This window comes from Cupressus sempervirens, chromosome 7 (genome assembly GCF_028749045.1).
Source record: "Cupressus sempervirens isolate cs-2001-9-10 chromosome 7, ASM2874904v1, whole genome shotgun sequence".
NCBI classification, from domain to species: domain Eukaryota; kingdom Viridiplantae; phylum Streptophyta; class Pinopsida; order Cupressales; family Cupressaceae; genus Cupressus; species Cupressus sempervirens.
Genome location: NC_143124.1, coordinates 688,586,298 through 688,605,868, shown reverse-complemented (window position 1 = coordinate 688,605,868; position 19,571 = coordinate 688,586,298). Strand labels below are relative to the sequence as shown.

General features: G+C 52.1%; 1 non-coding gene and 1 pseudogene across 1 annotated transcript; both read right to left on the bottom strand.

Annotated features, from left to right (window-relative positions):
* Positions 1-18,060: 18,060 nt before the first annotated feature.
* Positions 18,061-19,102, bottom strand: LOC149548820 (25S ribosomal RNA; annotated as a pseudogene).
* A 168-nt stretch (positions 19,103-19,270) lies between these two features.
* On the bottom strand, positions 19,271-19,424 carry LOC149548819 (5.8S ribosomal RNA). The gene has a single exon (XR_016354993.1). It is a non-coding gene; the product is annotated as a 5.8S ribosomal RNA (ribosomal RNA).
* Positions 19,425-19,571: the final 147 nt, after the last annotated feature.

Genomic DNA, 19,571 nt, shown 5'->3' with positions numbered 1-19,571 from the left:
TATTAAAGCTCCCATGTAGCAGCGATAAGTACACCATGACAAAATTGCTAGAGCGCCGAGCACCCATAGCAAATTGCCATTATACCAAGCAACGCCGGAGTGTTAGACAAGGGCTCACGTTTAGATCAAGTTTTAAAATCACCAAAAAGACACGCCATGGATCGGCAACCGCTGCCTCACCTTTTCCAAAATTGAGTCATCGGAAAACATGATCTAAAGGAGAGCCAAGGAAAAGCACTGAGATCGCTTCATGCCCCTTTCATTCATTCAACATCAGCATACATCGTTTGAAAACCCAACAATCCGATCCGCCTAGACACCAATGTTGAATCAATGAAAGGGGCATGGGAGAGGCTCGCGGCAACAACCTCTCCTATATAAGCTATTAGTGCGAGGCTCGCTCTGCATTAGAAATCTGTGATAGCGCGGACAAAAACCTTAAAAATCCAATTCAATGAAAAATGTGACCAAACAACCATCCATGACACCGTTTTTGGAGCTCGCCTAGATCGGCTCGGCCAGAATGGCTCGCCCAGATCGGCTCAGCCAGCATGGTGACATGCTAACTCGGTGAGAGTACTTCGAACTGTCAAGAACAAAGGCCAATCTAACATGCAAACTCTGCTACTGCGCAAACATAGCTTGCAATTATAGAGAAATTGTAAGGCCATCACAATGGCCCGAGGCCAATGCTCTGACTACTAAGTCGATTTTCTCTTGCAATCGCCATGCCACCGTTCACAGAGAGATCTCCCCATTCACTTGTGACGACGCACAATCCAAGTGCTAGACGCGAGCTCGCCCTTGAAAGGCCGCGTTCCAAGACATCCCGATGACACATTGGAACGACAACTGCTGTCGAACCATTCTCAATGTTGTGCCGATCGAGTTGGCACAAAGGCGATCTTAGGGAACTCCCGCGTATCGATCGGGAAGTGCTTTCATACCCATCTCTCACAAAAACCAATGTTAGCTGAACAATTTTATAATCCAAGGCTCGTATCCATCGATATCGTCGGCACTGGGTCTATATTCAAAGGCCATGGAGAGGTTCCGATAAGAGAAGCTCCCCTGCTCGCTTGCACAAACATCCCCAAATGCTAGACGCAAGCTCCCGCACTTAGCATCGCTCTCCAGATCACCGCAATGACACATTGGAACGACAACCGCTGTCGAACAACTCCCGAATTTGTGTCGATGGAGTGAGAAACGAGAGCCAGATTGGGTCGACGAAAATGGCTAAGCCAGATCGGGTTCGCCAGCATGGCTCGGCCACCATTTTTCGCCGAGAGCTTTCGATATTAAAGCTCCCATGTAGCCGCGATAAGTACACCATGAAAAATTGCTAGAGCGCCAAGCACCCATAGCAAATTGCCATTATACCAAGCAACACCGGAGTGCTAGACAAAGGCTCACGTTTAGATCAAGTTTTAAAACCACCAAAAACACACGCCATGGATCGGCAACCGCTTCCTCACCTTTTCCAAAATTGAGTCATCGGAAAACATGATCTAAAGGAGAGCTGAGGAAAAGCACTGAGATCGCTTCATGCCCCTTTCATTCATTCAACATCAGCATACACCGTTTGAAAAGCCAACAATCCGATCCGCCTAGACACCAATGTTGAATCAATGAAAGGGGCATGGGAGAGGCTCGCGGCAACAACCTCTCTTATATAAGCTATTAGTGCGAGGCTCGCTCTGCATTAGAAATCTGCGATAGCGCGGACAACTCCCTTAAAAATCCAATTCAATGAAAAATGTGACCAAACAGCCATCCACGACACCGTTTTTGGAGCTCGCCCAGATCGGCTCGGCCAGAATGGCTCGCCCAGATCGGCTCGGCCAACATGGCTCGCCTAGCCTTGGTGAGAGTACTTCGAACTGTCAAGAACAAAGGCCAATCTAACATGCAAACTCTGCTACTGCGCAAACATAGGTTGCAATTATAGAGAAATTGCAAGGCCGTCACAATGGCCCGAGGCCAATGCTCTGACTACTAAGTTAATTTTCGCTTGCAATCGCCATGCCGCCGTTCACAGAGAGATCTCCCCAATCACTTGTGACGACGCACAATCCAAGTGCTAGACACGAGCTCGCCCTTGAAAGGCTGTGTTCCAAGACATCCCGATGACACATTGGAACGACAACCGCTGTCGAACCATTCCCAATGTTGTGCCGATCGAGTTGGCACAGAGGCGACCAAACAGCCATCCACGACACCGTTTTTGGAGCTCAACCAGATCGGCTCGGCCAGAACGGCTCACCCAGATCGGCTCGGCCAGCATGGCTCGGCCAGCATGGCTCGGCCAGAACGGCTCGCCCAGATCGGCTCGGCTAGCATGGCTCGGCCAGAACGGCTCGCCCAAATTGGCTCGCCCAGATCGGCTCGGCCAGAACGGCTCGCCTAGATCGGCTCGGCCAGCATGGCTCGGCCAAAATGGCTCGCCCAGATCGGCTCGGCCAGAATGGCTCACCCAGATCGGCTCGGCCAGCATGGCTCGCCCAGCCTTGGTGAGAGTACTTGGAACCGTCAAGAACAAAGCCCAATCATACATGCAAACTCTGCTACTGCACAAACATAGCTTGCAATTATAGAGAAATTGCAAGGCCGTCACAATGGCCCGAGGCCAATGCTCCGACTACTAAGTCAATTTTCTCTTGCAATCGCCATGCCACCGTTCACAAAGAGATCTCCCCATTCACTTGTGACAAAGCACAATCCAAGTGCTAGACGCGAGCTCACCCTTGGAAGGCCGCATTCCAAGACATCCCGATGACACATTGGAACGATAACTGCTGTTGAACCATTCCCAATGTTGTGCCGATCGAGTTGGCACAGAGGTGATCAAACAGCCATCCACAACACCATTTTTAGAGCTCGGCCAGATCGGCTCGGCCAGAACGGCTTGCCCAGATCGGCTCGGCTAGCATGGCTCGGCCAGAACGGCTCGCCCAGATTGGCTCGGCCAGCATGGCTCGGCCACAACGGCTCGCCCAGAATGGGTCGCCCAGATCGGCTCGGCCAGAATGGCTCGCCCAGATCGGCTCGGCCAGCATGGCTTTCCCAGAACGGCTCGGCAGGATCGGGTCGGCCAGAATGGCTCGCCCAGATCGGCTCGGCCAGCATGGCTCGGCCAGAACGGCTCGGCCAGACCGGGATGATGACTTGTTGAATGGACTTAGAGATTCGACTTGGTGGGCCGACCTAGCGGGGTGACTTGATGAACGCACTTGAAGGGTCGATTTGGTGGGGTGACTTTATGAACGGACCTAAAGAGTTGACTTGGTTAGAGTACTTGGCGGGGTGACTCGATGAAAGGACTTAAAGAGTCGACTTGGTGAGAGTACTTGGTGGGGCAACTTGATGACCGCACTTGAAGAATCGACTTGGTTAGAGTACTTGGTGGGGTGACTTGATGAACGTACTCAAAGAGTCGACTTGGTGAGAGTACCTGGTGGCTCGACTTGATGAGCAGACTTAAAGAGTCAACTTGGTGAGAGTACTTGGCGGGGTGAACTGATGAACGAACATAAAGAGTCAGCTCGGTGGGAGTACTTGGTGGGCCGACCTGGTGGGGTGACTTTATGGACGGACTTAAAGAGTCGACTTGGTTAGATTACTTGTTTTGGTGACTTGATGAACGGACTTCGAGAGTCGACTTGGTGGGGTGACTTGATGAAAGGACTTAAAGGGTCGACTTGGTGAGAGTACTTGGCGGGGCGACTTGATGAATGGACTTAAAGGGTTGACTTGGCGGGGTGACTTGATGAACGGACCTAAAGAGTTGACTTGGTGAGAGTACTTGGCGGGGTGAACTGATCAACGAACTTAAAGAGTCGACTTGGTGGGAGTACTTGGTGGGCCGACTTGATGAACAGACTTATAGAGTCAACTTGGTGAGAGTAGTTGTTCTGGTGACTTGATGAACAGACTTAAAGAGTCGGCTTGGCGGGGTGACTTGATGAAAGGACTTAAAGAGTCGACTTGGTAGGGTGACTCGATGAACAAACTTAGAGGGTCGACTTTGCAGGGTGAGTTGATGAACGGACCTAAAGAGTTGACTTGGTGAGAGTACTCGGTGGGGTGACCCGATGAACAGACTTAGAGAGTCGACTTGGTGAGAGTCCTTGGTGGGCCGACCTGGTTGGGTGACTTCGTGAACTGACTTAAAGAGTCGACTTGGTGGGAGTACTTGGTGGGGTGACTTGATGAACGGACTTCAAGGGTCGACTTGGTGAGGTGACTTGATGAACGGTCCTAAAGAGTTGACTTGGTGAGAGTACTTGGTGTGGTGACTTGATGAAAAGACTTAAAGAGTCAAATTGGTGAGAGTACTTGGTGGGGTGACTTGATGAACACACTTGAAGGGTCGACTTGGTGGGGTGACTTTATGAACGGACCTAAAGAGTTGACGTGGTGAGAGTGCTTGGTGGGGTGACTTGATGAACATAGTTAAAGAGTCGACTTGGTGAGAGTAGTTGGTCGGGTGACTTGATGAACGCACTTGAAGAATCGACTTGGTTAGAGTACTTGGTGGGGTGACTTGATGAACGGACTTAAAGATTCGACTTGGTGGGCCAACCTGGCGGGGTGACATGATGAACAGACTTAGAGAGTCAACTTGGTGAGAGTACTTGGTGGGCCGACCTAGCCGGGCAACTTGATGAACAAACTTAAAGAGTCGACTTGGTGAGAGTACTCGGTGGGCTGACCTGGTCACGTGACTTGATGAACAGACTTAAAGAGTCGACTTGGTGGGCCGACTTGGCCGGGTGACTTGATGAACGAACTTAAAGGGTCGACTTGGTGGGTCAAACTAGCGGGGTGACTTGGTGAGAGTACTTGGTGGGCTAACCTGGCAGGGTGACTTGATGAACGAACTTAGAGAGTCGACTTTGTGAGAGTACTTGGTGGGTCAAAATGGCAGGGTGACTTGATGAACGAACTTAAAGAGTCAACCTGGTGAGAGAACTTGGTGGGCCGAGCTGGCGGGGTGAATTGATGAACGAACCTAAAGAGTCAACTTTGTGAGAGTACTTGGTGGGCTGACCTGGCGGGGTGAGTTGATGACCGAACTTAAAGGGTCAACTTGGTGAGAGTACTTGGTGGGCCGACCTGGCGGGGCGACTTGATGAACAAACTTAAAGAGTCGACTTGGTGAGAGTACTCGGTGGGGTGACCTGATGAACAAATCTAAAGAGTTGACCTGGTGAGAGTACTTGGTGGGCCGACCTGGCACGGTGACTTGGTGAGCAAACTTAAAGAGTCGACTTGGTGAGAGTAGTTGGTGGGCTGACCTGGCGGGGTGACTTGATGAATGAACTTAAAGAGTCAACCTGGTGGGCCGACTTGGCAGAGTGACTTCATGACCGAACTTAAAGAGTCCACTCGGTGGGCCGACCTGGCGGGGTGAATTGATGAACGAACTTAAAGAGTCGACTTGGAGAGAGTAATTTGTGGGCTGACCTGGTGGGGTGACTTGATGAATGAACTTAAAGAGTTGACTTGGTGGGGTGACTTGATGAACGCACTTGAAGGGTCGACTTGGTGGGGTGACTCTATGAACGGACCTAAAGAGTTGACTTGGTGAGAGTACTTGGTGGGGTGACTCGATGAAAGGACTTAAAGAGTCGACTTGGTGAGAGTACTTGGTGGCTCGACTTTATGAGAAGACTTAAAGAGTCCACTTGGTGAGAGTGGGCCTAACGGGGCGAGTTGGTAGGGCGACTTGGCGAGTGTTATTAGAGAGCCGACGTGGTGAGGCGACTCGGTGAGTTGGTTCGTTGAGATGACATGGTGAGCTGACTTGGCGAGTCGACCCGGCGAGCGAACTTAAAGAGTCGACTTGGCAACGTACTCGAGTCGACTTGGTGAGGCGACCCGGTGAGCGGGCTCAAAGAGTCAACATGGTAAGGCGACTCATTGAGTCAACATGGTGAGGCGACTCATGGTGAGGAGCTATCCTTGAGGCAACTTGGTGGGCCTACTTGATTAGTCGACTTGGTGAGCCGACCTGACGAGCTGACACGGTGAGCGGGCTTGAAGAGGCGACGACTTGGTGGGGTAACTCGGCAAGCCAACTTATCGAGGCGAGATGGTGAGTCGACTTGGTGAGCTGACTTGGTGAGCGCACTTAAAGAGTCAACTTCGTGAGGTGACTCGGCGAGTTAGCCCGCTGATGCGACTTGGGCGGGCCGACCTGGCGAACGAACTTAAAGAGGCGACTTGGGCGGGCTGACCTGGCGAGCAAACTTAAAGAGTTGACTTGGCAACGTACTTGAACAACCGACTTGGTGAGCTGACATGGTGAGTGGGCTTAGAGAAGCAACTCGGTGGGGCGACTTGATGAACGAACTTAAAGGGTCGACTTGGCGGGGTGACTTGATGAACGGACCTAAAGAGTTGACTTGGTGAGAGTACTTGGCGGGGTGAACTGATGAACGAACTTAAAGAGTCGACTTGGTGGGAGTACTTGGTGGGCAGACTTGATGAACGGACTTATAGAGTTGACTTGGTGAGAGTAGTTGTTCTTGTGACTTGATGAACGGACTTGAAGAGTCAGCTTGGCGGGGTGACTTGATGAAAGGACTTAAACAGTCGACTTGGTCGGGTGATTCGATGAACGAACTTAGAGGGTCGACTTTGCGGGGTGACTTGATGAACAGACCTAAAGAGTTAACTTGGTGAGAGTACTTGGTTGGGTGACTCGATGAAAGGACCTAAAGAGTCTAATTGGTGAGAGTACTTGGTGGCTCGACTTTATGAGTAGACTTAAAGAGTCCACTTGGTGAGAGTGGGCCTAACGGGGCGATGTGGTGAGTGGGCCTAATGGGGTGAGTTGGTGGGGCGACTTGGCGAGTGGTATTAGAGAGCCGACGTGGTGAGGCGACTCGGCGAGTTGGTTTGTTGAGATGACATGGTGAGCTGACTTGGCGAGTCGACCTGGCGAGCGAACTTAAAGAGTCGACTTGGCAACGTACTCGAGTCGACTTGGTGAGGCGACCAGGCGAGCGGGCTCAAAGAGTCAACATGGTGAGGCGACTCATTGAGTCAACATGGTGAGGCGAGTCATGGTGAGGAGCTATCCTTGAGGCGACTTGGTGGGCCTACTTGATTAGTCGACTTGGTGAGCCGACCTGACGAGCTGACACGGTGAGCGGGGTTAAAGAGGCGACGACTTGGTGCGGTAACTCGGCAAGCCAACTTATCGAGGCAAGATGGTGAGTCGACTTGGTGAGCTGACTTGGTGAGCGCACTTAAAGAGTCAACTTCGTGAGGTGACTCGGCGAGTTAGCCCGCTGATGTGACTTGGGCGGGCCGACCTGGCGAACGAACTTAAAGAGGCGACTTGGGCGGGCTGACCTGGCGAGCGAACTTAAAGAGTTGACTTGGCAACGTACTTGAACAACCGACTTGGTGAGCTGACATGGTGAGTGGGATTAGAGAAGCAACTCGGCGGGGCGACTTGATGAATGGACTTAAAGGGTCGACTTGGCGGGGTGACTTGATGAACGGACCTAAAGAGTTGACTTGGTGAGAGTACTTGGCGGAGTGAACTGATGAACGGACTTAAAGAGTCGACTTGGTGGGAGTACTTGGTGGGCCGACTTGATGAACGGACTTATAGAGTCGACTTGGTGAGAGTAGTTGTTCTGGTGACTTGATGAACGGACTTAAAGAGTCAGCTTGGCGGGGTGACTTGATGAAAGGACTTAAACAGTCGACTTGGTCGGGTGACTCGATGAACGAACTTAGAGGGTCGACTTTGCGGGGTGACTTGATGAACAGACCTAAAGAGTTGACTTGGTGAGAGTACTTGGTTGGGTGACTCGATGAAAGGACTTAAAGAGTCGACTTGGTGAGAGTACTTGGTGGCTCGACTTTATGAGCAGACTTAAAGAGTCCACTTGGTGAGAGTGGGCCTAACGGGGCGATGTGGTGAGTGGGCCTAACGGGGTGAGTTAGTGGGGTGACTTGGCGAGTGGTATTAGAGAGCCGACGTGGTGAGGCGACTCGGCGAGTTGGTTCGTTGAGATGACATGGTGAGCTGACTTGGCAAGTCGACCCGGCGAGCGAACTTAAAGAGTCGACTTGGCAAGATACTCGAGTCGACTTAGTGAGGCGACCCAGCAAGCGGGCTCAAAGAGTCACCATGGTGAGGCGACTCATTGAGTCAACATGGTGAGGCGACTCATGGTGAGGAGCTATCCTTGAGGTGACTTGGTGGGCCTACTTGATTAGTCGACTTGGTGAGCCAACCTAACAAGCTGACACGGTGAGCGAGCTTAAAGAGGCGACGACTTGGTGGGGTAACTCGGCAAGCCAACTTATCGAGGCGAGATGGTGAGTCGACTTGGTGAGCTGACTTGGTGAGCGCACTTAAAGAGTCAACTTCGTGAGGTGACTCGGCGAGTTAGCCCGCTGATGCGACTTGGGCGGGCCAACCTGGCGAACGAACTTAAAGAGGCGACTTGGGCGGGCTGACCTGGCGAGCGAACTTAAAGAGTTGACTTGGCAACGTACTTGAACAACCGACTTGGTGAGCGGACATGGTGAGTGGGATTAGAGAAGCAACTCGGCGGGGCGACTTGATGAACGGACTTAAAGGGTCGACTTGGCGGGGTGACTTGATGAACGGACCTAAAGAGTTGACTTGGTGAGAGTACTTGGTGGGGTGAACTGATGAACGGACTTAAAGAGTCAACTTGGTGGGAGTACTTGGTGGGCCGACTTGATGAACGGACTTATAGAGTCGACTTGGTGAGAGTAGTTGTTCTGGTGACTTGATGAACGGACTTAAAGAGTCGGCTTGGCAGGGTGACTTGATGAAAGGACTTAAACAGTCGACTTGGTCGGGTGACTCGATGAACGAACTTAGAGGGTCGACTTTGCGGGGTGACTTGATGAACAGACCTAAAGAGTTGACTTGGTGAGAGTACTCGGTGGGGTGACCTGATGAACAGACTTAGAGAGTCAACTTGGTGAGAGTCCTTGGTGGGCCGACCTGGTTGGGTGACTTCGTGAACTGACTTAAAGAGTCGACTTGGTGGGGTGACTTGATGAACGGACTTCAAGGGTCGACTTGGCGAGGTGACTTGATGAACGATCCTAAATAGTTGACTTGGTGAGAGTACTTGGTGTGGTGACTTGATGAAAAGACTTAAAGAGTCAAATTGGTGAGAGTAATTGGTGGGGTGACTTGATGAACGCACTTGAAGGGTCGACTTGGTGGGGTGACTTTATGAACGGACCTAAAGAGTTGACCTGGTGAGAGTGCTTGGTGGCGTGACTTGATGAACATAGTAAAAGAGTCGACTTGGTGAGAGTAGTTGGTCGGGTGACTTGATGAACGCACTTGAAGAATCGACTTGGTTAGAGTACTTGGTTGGGTGACTTGATGAACGGACTTAAAGATTCAACTTGGTGGGCCGACCTGGCGGGTGACTTGATGAACGGACTTAGAGAGTCAACTTGGTGAGAGTACTTGGTGGGCCGACCTGGCCGGGTGACTTGATGAACAAACTTAAAGAGTCGACTTGGTAAGAGTACTCGGTGGGCTGACCTAGTCACGTGACTTGATGAACGGACTTAAAGAGTCGACTTGGTGGGCCGACTTGGCCGGGTGACTTGATGAACGGAGTTAAAGGGTCAACTTGGTGGGCCGACTTGGCCGGGTGACTTGATGAATGAACTTAAAGAGTTGACTTGGTGGGTCGAAGTAGCGGGGTGACTTGGTGAGAGTACTTGCTGGGCTGACCTGGCAAGGTGACTTGATGAACGAACTTAGAGAGTCGACTTTGTTAGAGTACTTGGTGGGTCGAACTGGTGGGGTGACTTGATGAACGAACTTAAAGAGTCGACCTGGTGAGAGAACTTGGTGGGCCGAGCTGGCGGGGTGAATTGATGAACGAACCTAAAGAGTCGACTTTGTGAGAGTACTTGGTGGGCCAACCTGGCGGGGTGAGTTGATGACCGAACTTAAAGGGTCTACTTGGTGAGAGTACTTGGTGGGCCAACCTGGCGGGGCGACTTGATGAACGAACTTAAAGAGTCGACTTGGTGAGAGTACTCGGTGGGGTGCCCTGATGAACAAACCTAAAGAGTCGACCTGGTGAGAGTACTTGGTGGGCCGACCTGGCGGGGTGACTTGGTGAGCAAACTTAAAGAGTCGACTTGGTGAGAGTAGTTGGTGGGCTGACCTGGCGGGGTGACTTGATGAACGAACTTAAAGAGTCGACCTGGTGGGCCGACTTGGCAGAGTGACTTCATTAATGAACTTAAAGAGTCCACTTGGTGGGCCGACCTGGCGGGGTGACTTGATGAACGAACTTAAAGAGTCGACTTGGTGAGAGTAATTTGTGGGCTGACCTGGCGGGGTGACTTGATGAATGAACTTAAAGAGTCGACTTGGTGGGGTGACTTGATGAACGCACTTGAAGGGTCGACTTGGTGGGGTGACTCTATGAACAGACCTAAAGAGTTGACTTGGTGAGAGTACTTGGTGGGGTGACTCGATGAAAGGACTTAAAGAGTCGACTTGGTGAGAGTACTTGGTGGCTCGACTTTATGAGCAGACTTAAAGAGTTCACTTGGTGAGAGTGGGCCTAACGGGGCGATGTGGTGAGTGGGCCTAACGAGGCGAGTTGGTGGGGTGACTTGGCGAGTGGTATTAGAGAGCCGACGTGGTGAGGCGACTCGGCGAGTTGGTTCGTTGAGATGACATGGTGAGCTGACTTGGCGAGTCAACCCGATGAGCGAACTTAAAGAGTGGACTTGGAAACATACTCGAGTCGACTTGGTGAGGCGACCCGGTGAGCGGGCTCAAAGAGTCAACATGGTGAGGTGACTCATTGAGTCAACATGGTGAGGCGACTCATGGTGAGGAGCTATCCTTGAGGCGACTTGGTGGGCCTACTTGATTAGTCGACTTGGTGAGCCGACCTGACGAGCTGACACGGTGAGCGGGCTTAAAGAGGCGACGACTTGGTGGGGTAACTCGGCAAGCCAACTTATCGAGGCGAGATGGTGAGTCAACTTGGTGAGCTGACTTGGTGAGCGCACTTAAAGAGTCAACTTCGTGAGGTGACTCGGCGAGTTAGCCCGCTGATGCAACTTGGGTGGGCCGACCTGGCGAACGAACTTAAAGAGGCGACTTGGACAGGCTGACATGGCGAGTGAACTTAAAGAGTTGACTTGGCAACGTACTTGAACAACCGACTTCGTGAGCTGACATGGTGAGTGGGCTTAGAGAAGCAACTCAGCGGGGTGACTTGATGAACGAACTTAAAGGGTCGACTTGGCAGGGTGACTTGATGAACGGACCTAAAGAGTTGACTTGGTGAGAGTACTTGGTGGGGTGAACTGATGAACGGACTTAAAGAGCCGACTTGGTGGGAGTACTTGGTGGGCCGACTTGATGAACGGACTTATAGAGTCGACTTGGTGAGAGTAGTTGTTCTGGTGACTTGATGAACAGACTTAGAGAGTCAGCTTGGCGGGGTGACTTGATGAAAGGACTTAAATAGTCAACTTGGTCGGGTGATTCGATGAATGAACTTAGAGGGTCGACTTTGCGGGGTGACTTGATGAACGGACCTAAAGAGTTGACTTGGTGAGAGTACTTGGTTGGGTGACTCGATGAAAGGACTTAAAGAGTCGACTTGGTGAGAGTACTTGGTGGCTCAACTTTATGAGCAGACTTAAAGAGTCCACTTGGTGAGAGTGGGCCTAACGGGGCGATGTGGTGAGTGGGCCTAATGGGGCGAGTTGGTGGGGCGACTTGGCGAGTGGTATTAGAGAGCCGACATGGTGAGGCGACTCGGCGAGTTGGTTCGTTGAGATGACATGGTGAGCTGACTTGGCGAGTCGACCCGGCGAGCAAAATTAAAGAGTGGACTTGGCAACGTACTCGAGTCGACTTGGTGAGGCAACCCGGCGAGCGGGCTCAAAGAGTCAACATGGTGACGCGACTCTTTGAGTCAACATGGTGAGGCAACTCATGGTGAGGAGCTATCCTTGAGGCGACTTGGTGGGCCTACTTGATTAGTTGACTTGGTGAGCCGACCTGACGAGCTAACACAGTGAGCGGGCTTAAAGAGGCGACGACTTGGTGGGGTAACTCGGCAAGCCAACTTATCGAGGCGAGATGGTGAGTTGACTTGGTGAGCTGACTTGGTGAGCGCACTTAAAGAGTCAACTTCATGAGGTGACTCGGCGAGTTAGCCCGCTGATGCGACTTGGGCGGGCCGACCTGGTGAACGAACTTAAAGAGGTGACTTAAGCGGGCTGACCTGGCGAGCGAACTTAAAGAGTTGACTTGGCAACGTACTTGAACAACCGACTTGGTGAGCTGACATGGTGAGTGGGCTTAGAGAAGCAACTCAACGGGGCGACTTGATGAACGGACTTAAAGGGTCGACTTGGCAGGGTGACTTGATGAACGGACCTAAAGAGTTGACTTGGTGAGAGTACTTGGCGGGGTGAACTAATGAACGGACTTAAAGAGTCGACTTGGTGGGAGTACTTGGTGGGCCGACTTGATGAACGGACTTATAGAGTTGACTTGGTGAGAGTAGTATTTCTGGTGACTTGATGAACGGACTTAAAGAGTCGGCTTGGCAAGGTGACTTGATGAAAGGACTTAAACAGTCGACTTGGTCGGGTGATTCGATGAACGAACTTAGAGGGTCGACTTTGCGGGGTGACTTGATGAACGGACCTAAAGAGTTGACTTGGTGAGAGTACTTGGTTGGGTGACTCGATGAAAGGACTTAAAGAGTCGACTTGGTGAGAGTACTTGGTGGCTCGACTTTATGAGCAGACTTAAAGAGTCCACTTGGTGAGAGTGGGCCTAACGGGGCGATGTGGTGAGTGGGCCTAACGGGGCGAGTTGGTGGGGCGACTTGGCGAGTGGTATTAGAGAGCCGACGTGGTGAGGCAACTCGGCGAGTTGGTTCGTTGAGATGACATGGTGAGCTGACTTGGCGAGTCGTCCTGGCGAGCGAACTTAAAGAGTCGACTTGGCAACGTACTCGAGTCGACTTGGTGAGGCAACCCGGTGAGCGGGCTCAAAGAGTCAACATGGTGAGGCGACTCATTGAGTAGACATGGTGAGGAGCTATCCTTGAGGCGACCTGGTGGGCCTACTTGATTAGTCGACTTGGTGAGCTGACCTGACGAGCTGACACGGTGAGCAGGCTTAAAGAGGTGACGACTTGGTGGGGTAACTCGACAAGCCAACTTATCAAGGCAAGATGGTGAGTCAACTTGGTGAGATGACTTGGTGAGCGCACTTAAAGAGTCAACTTCGTGAGGTGACTCAGCGAGTTAGCCCGCTGATGCGACTTGGGCGGGCCGACCTGGCGAACAAACTTAAAGAGGTGACTTGGGCGGGCTGACCTGTCGAGCGAACTTAAAGAGTTGACTTGGCAACGTACTTGAACAACCGACTTGGTGAGCTGACATGGTGAGTGGGCTTAGAGAAGCAACTCGGCGGGGTGACTTGATGAACGGACTTAAAGGGTCGACTTGGCGGGGTGACTTGATGAACGGACCTAAAGAGTTGACTTGGTGAGAGTACTTGGCGGAGTGAACTGATGAATGGACTTAAAGAGTCAACTTAGTGGGAGTACTTGGTGGGCCGACTTGATGAACGGACTTATAGAGTCGACTTGGTGAGAGTAGTTGTTCTGGTGACTTGATGAACAGACTTAAAGAGTCAGCTTGGCGGGGTGACTTGATGAAAGGACTTAAACAGTCGACTTGGTCGGGTGACTCGATGAACGAACTTAGAGGGTCGACTTTGTGGGGTGACTTGATGAATAGACCTAAAGAGTTGACTTGGTCAGAGTACTTGGTTGGGTGACTCGATGAAAGGACTTAAAGAGTCGACTTGGTGAGAGTACTTGGTGGCTCGACTTTATGAGCAGACTTAAAGAGTCCACTTGGTGAGAGTGGGCCTAATGGGGCGATGTGGTGAGTGGGCCTAACGGGGTCAGTTGGTGGGGCGACTTGGCAAGTGGTATTAGAGAGCCGATGTGGTGAGGCGACTCGGCGAGTTGGTTCATTGAGATGACATGGTGAGCTAACTTGGCGAGTCGACCCGGCGAGCGGGCTCAAAGAGTCACCATGGTGAGGCGACTCATTGAGTCAACATGGTGAGGCGACTCATGGTGAGGAGCTATCCTTGAGGCGACTTGGTGGGCCTACTTGATTAGTCGACTTGGTGAGCCGACCTGACGAGCTAACACGGTGAGCGGGCTTAAAGAGGCGACGACTTGGTGGGGTAACTCGGCAAGCCAACTTATCGAGGCGAGATGGTGAGTCGACTTGGTGAGCTGACTTGGTGAGTGCACTTAAAGAGTCAACTTCGTGAGGTTACTCGGCGAGTTAGCCCGCTGATGCGACTTGGGCGGGCCGACCTGGTGAACGAACTTAAAGAGGCAACTTGGGCAGGCTGACCTGGCAAGCAAACTTAAAGAGTTGACTTGGCAACGTACTTGAACAACCAACTTGGTGAGCGGATATGGTGAGTGGGATTAGAGAAGCAACTCGGCGGGGCGACTTGATGAATGGACTTAAAGGGTTGACTTGGCAGGGTGACTTGATGAACGAACCTAAAGAGTTGACTTGGTGAGAGTACTTGGCGGGGTGAACTGATGAACGGACTTAAAGAGTCAACTTGGTGGGAGTACTTGGTGGGCTGAACTGATGAACGGACTTATAAAGTCGACTTGGTGAGAGTAGTTGTTCTGGTGACTTGATGAACGGACTTAAAGAGTCGGCTTGGCGGGGTGACTTGATGAAAGTACTTAAACAGTCGACTTGGTCGGGTGACTCGATGAACGAACTTAGAGGGTTGACTTTGCGGGGTGACTTGATGAACGGACCTAAAGAATTGACTTGGTGAGAGTACTCGGTGGGGTGACCTGATGAATAGACTTAGAGAGTCGACTTGCTGAGAGTCCTTGGTGGGCCGACCTGGTTGGGTGACTTCGTGAACTGACTTAAAGAGTCGACTTGGTGGGGTGACTTGATGAACGGACTTCAAGGGTCGACTTGGCGAGGTGACTTGATGAACGGTCCTAAAGAGTTGACTTGGTGAGAGTACTTGGTGTGGTGACTTGATGAAAAGACTTAAAGAGTCGAATTGGTGAGAGTACTTGGTGGGGTGACTTGATGAACGCACTTGAAGGGTCAACTTGGTGGGGTGACTTTATGAACGGACCTAAAGAGTTGACCTGGTGAGAGTGCTTGGTGGGGTGACTTGATGAACATAGTAAAAGAGTCGACTTGGTGAGAGTAGTTGGTCGGGTGACTTGATGAACGCACTTGAAGAATCGACTTGGTTAGAGTACTTGGTGGGGTGACTTGATGAACGGACTTAAAGATTCAACTTGGTGGGCCGATCTGGCGGGGTGACTTGATGAACGGACTTAGAGAGTCGACTTGGTGAGAGTACTTGGTGGGCCGACCATGCCAGGTGACTTGATGAACAAACTTAAAGAGTCGACTTGGTGAGAGTACTCGGTGGGCTGACCTGGTCACGTGACTTGATGAACGGACTTAAAGAGTCGACTTGGTGGGCCGACTTGGCTGGGTGACTTGATGAACGAACTTAAAGAGTCGACTTGGTGGGTCGAAGTAGCGGGGTGACTTGGTGAGAGTACTTGCTGGGCTGACCTGGCAGGGTGACTTGATGAACGAACAAAGAGAGTCAACTTTGTTAGAGTACTTGGTGGGTCGAACTGGCAGGGTGACTTGATGAACGAACTTAAAGAGTCGACCTGGTGAGAGAACTTGGTGGGCCGAGCTGGCGGGGTGAATTGTTGAACGAACCTAAAGAGTCGACTTTGTGAGAGTACTTGGTGGGCCGACCTGGCGGGGTGAGTTGATGACCGAACTTAAAGGGTCGACTTGGTGAGAGTACTTGGTGGGCCGACCTGGCGGGGCGACTTGATGAACGAACTTAAAGAGTCGACTTGGTGAGAGTACTCAGTGGGGTGCCCTGATGAACAAACCTAAAGAGTCGACCTGGTGAGAGTACTTGGTGGGCCAACCTGGCGGGGTGACTTGGTGAGCAAACTTAAAGAGTCGACTTGGTGAGAGTAGTTGGTGGGCCGACCTGGCGGGGTGACTTCATGAACGAACTTAAAGAGTCCACTTGGTGGGCCGACCTGGCGGGGTGACTTGATGAACGAACTTAAAGAGTCGACTTGGTGAGAGTAATTTGTGGGCTGACCTGGCGGGGTGACTTGATGAATGAACTTAAAGAGTCGACTTGGTGGGGTGACTTGATGAACGCACTTGAAGGGTCGACTTGGTGGGGTGACTCTATGAACGGACCTAAAGAGTTGACTTGGTGAGAGTACTTGGTGGGGTGACTCGATGAAAGGACTTAAAGAGCCAACTTGGTGAGAGTACTTGGTGGCTCGACTTTATGAGCAGACTTAAAGAGTCCACTTGGTGAGAGTGGGCCTAACGGGGCGATGTGGTGAGTGGGCCTAACGGGGTGAGTTGGTGGGGTGACTTGGCGAGTGGTATTAGAGAGCCGACGTGGTGAGGTGACTCGGCGAGTTGGTTCATTGAGATGACATGGTGAGCTTACTTGGCGAGTCAACCCGGCGAGCGAACTTAAAGAGTGGACTTGGAAACGTACTCGAGTCGACTTGGTGAGGCGACCCGGTGAGCGGGCTCAAAGAGTCAACATGGTGAGGCGACTCATTGAGTCAACATGGTGAGGCGACTCATGGTGAGGAGCTATCCTTGAGGCGACTTGGTGGGCCTACTTGATTAGTCGATTTGGTGAGCTGACCTGACGAGCTGACACGGTGAGCAGGCTTAAAGAGGCGATGACTTGGTGGGGTAACTCGGCAAGCCAACTTATCGAGGCGAGATGGTGAGTCGACTTGGTGAGCTGACTTGGTGAGCGCACTTAAAGAGTCAACTTTGTGAGGTGACTCGGTGAGTTAGCCCGCTGATGCGACTTGGGCGGGCCGACCTGGCGAACAAACTTAAAGAGGCGACTTGGGCGGGCTGACCTGGCGAGCGAACTTAAAGAGTTGACTTGGCAACCTACTTGAACAACCGACTTGGTGAGCTGACATGGTGAGTGGGCTTAGAGAAGCAACTCGGCGGGGCGACTTGATGAACGGACTTAAAGGGTCGACTTGGCGGGGTGACTTGATGAACGGACCTAAAGAGTTGACTTGGTGAGAGTACTTGGCGGGGTGAACTGATGAACGGACTTAAAGAGTCGACTTGGTGGGAGTACTTGGTGGGCCGACTTGATGAACGGACTTATAGAGTCAACTTGGTGAGAGTAGTTGTTCTGGTGACTTGATGAACAGACTTAAAGAGTCGGCTTGGCGGGGTGACTTGATGAAAGGACTTAAATAGTCGACTTGGTCGGGTGATTCGATGAACGAACTTAGAGGGTCGACTTTGCGGGGTGACTTGATGAATGGACCTAAAGAGTTGACTTGGTGAGAGTACTTGGTTGGGTGACTCGATGAAAGGACTTAAAGAGTTGACTTGGTGAGAGTACGTGGTGGCTCGACTTTATGAGCAGACTTAAAGAGTCCACTTGGTGAGAGTGGGCCTAACGGGGTGATGTGGTGAGTGGGCCTAATGGGGCGAGTTGGTGGGGCAAATTGGCGAGTGGTATTAGAGAGCCGACTTGGCGTGAGCCAGGGCAGAAAAATCTCCCGAGTGCTAAATTTCGGGCGAGTGGGGTTTTGTAGAATTTCCACGAGGGGGAAAAAAATCTCCCGAGTCCCAAATTCCGAGCTGGTGGGGTTTGCGATTTTCGGAAGGGTGGAAAAATCTCCCGAGTGCCAAATTCCCCGCGGGTGGGGTTTTGTGATTTCCGCAAGTGCAAAAAAGTTTTCCATGTGGGTCGGGTTTGCAATTTTTGTGAGGGCGGAAAAATATTCCAAGTCAACTCTTTAGGTCTGTTCATCAAGTCACCCCGCAAAGTCGACCCTCTAAGTTCGTTCATCAAGTCACCCGACCAAGTCGACTGTTTAAGTCCTTTCATCAAGTCACCCCGCCAAGCCGACTCACCCCGGTGGCCCGGCCAAGATCTGCACCAGGGGCCGGTCCACCCAGGCTCACGCCCAAGGTTTTGCAACAACCCCCGCATCCTTCTACTCATCGGAGCCTGGCACTTGCCCCGACGGCCGAGTATAGGTTGCGCGCTTCAGCGCCATCCATTTTTGGGGCTAGTTGATTCGGCAGGTGAGTTGTTACACACTCCTTAGCGGATTTCGACTTCCATGACCACCGTCCTGCTCTCTTAATCAACCAACACCCTTTGTGGGATCTGGGTTAGCGCACAATTTGGCACCGTAACTCGGCTTTCGGTTCATCCCGCATCGCCAATTCTGCTTACCAAAAATGGCCCACTTGGAGCTCGTGATTCCTTGGACTCCTTGGTCCGTGTTTCAAGACGGGTCGGATGGAAAGCCTGCTGGCTAGCGCCACGAGCGCACAGGTGCCTGAGAGCCCGCCGTAAAGGTGCGTGCTTCGCTCCTCGACCGCCGTGACGGAAGTATTTGTGTGACCAGAAGGTTGCGCTTGTGCCACCGCGACAGCCTGCGCTAGCACGTCCCCCGAACCGAGCGGCGGACCGGCTCACACCGTTCTGCATCCGACCGGGGCACATCGCCGGCCTCCATCCATTTCCCTCCCGGCAATTTCAAGCACTCTTTAACTCTCTTTTCAAAGTCCTTTTCATCTTTCCCTCACGGTACTTGTTCGCTATCGGTCTCTCGCCCGTATTTAGCCTTGGACAGAATTTACCACCCGATTAGGGCTGCATTCCCAAACAACCTGACTCGCCGACAGCGCCTCGTGGTGTGACAGGGTCCGGGCCTGACGGGGCTCTCACCCTCTCCGGCGCCCCCTTCCAGGGGACTTGGGCCTGGTCCGTCGCTGAGGACGCTTCTACAGACTATAATTCGACAAGCGCGGCCGTCAATTTTCATGCTGGGCTCTTCCCGGTTCGCTCGCCGTTACTAGGGGAATCCTGGTAAGTTTCTTTTCCTCTGCTTATTGATATGCTTAAACTCAGCGGGTACTCACGCCTGACTTGGGGACGCGGTAGAGATGCAGCAATGCCCGCACTGTGGCGGGCCGCTGAGCCCAGAATAAAGTTCCTCGCGAGGAATCGTTCGATCGGCGCAAACCAACACCGCCCTTTGCGAGCCACTTGCAGACACGGACGGCCATCTCTGCTCCTCGTCGGGGAGGGTAAAATTTTGTAGTGCGACGCCCAAGTAGACGTGCCCTTGGCCGAGGCCTCGGGCGCAACTTGTTTTCAAAGACTTGATGATTCACGGGATTCTGCAATTCACACTAAGTATCACATTTCGCTACATTCTTCATCATGGCGAGAGCCGAGATATTCGTTGCCGAGAGTCATGATTTTGTTTTGTTTTTTCCTTTCGGTGACCCAAGCGCGCAAGGCGCTGGCTCACGCTTCGTTCTTTGGATTTCTAAGGTGCGCGATGTACCCGTGTGTTGTTGGGTGTTGACACATCCCGAACCCCGAGCACCCAATGGGTGCA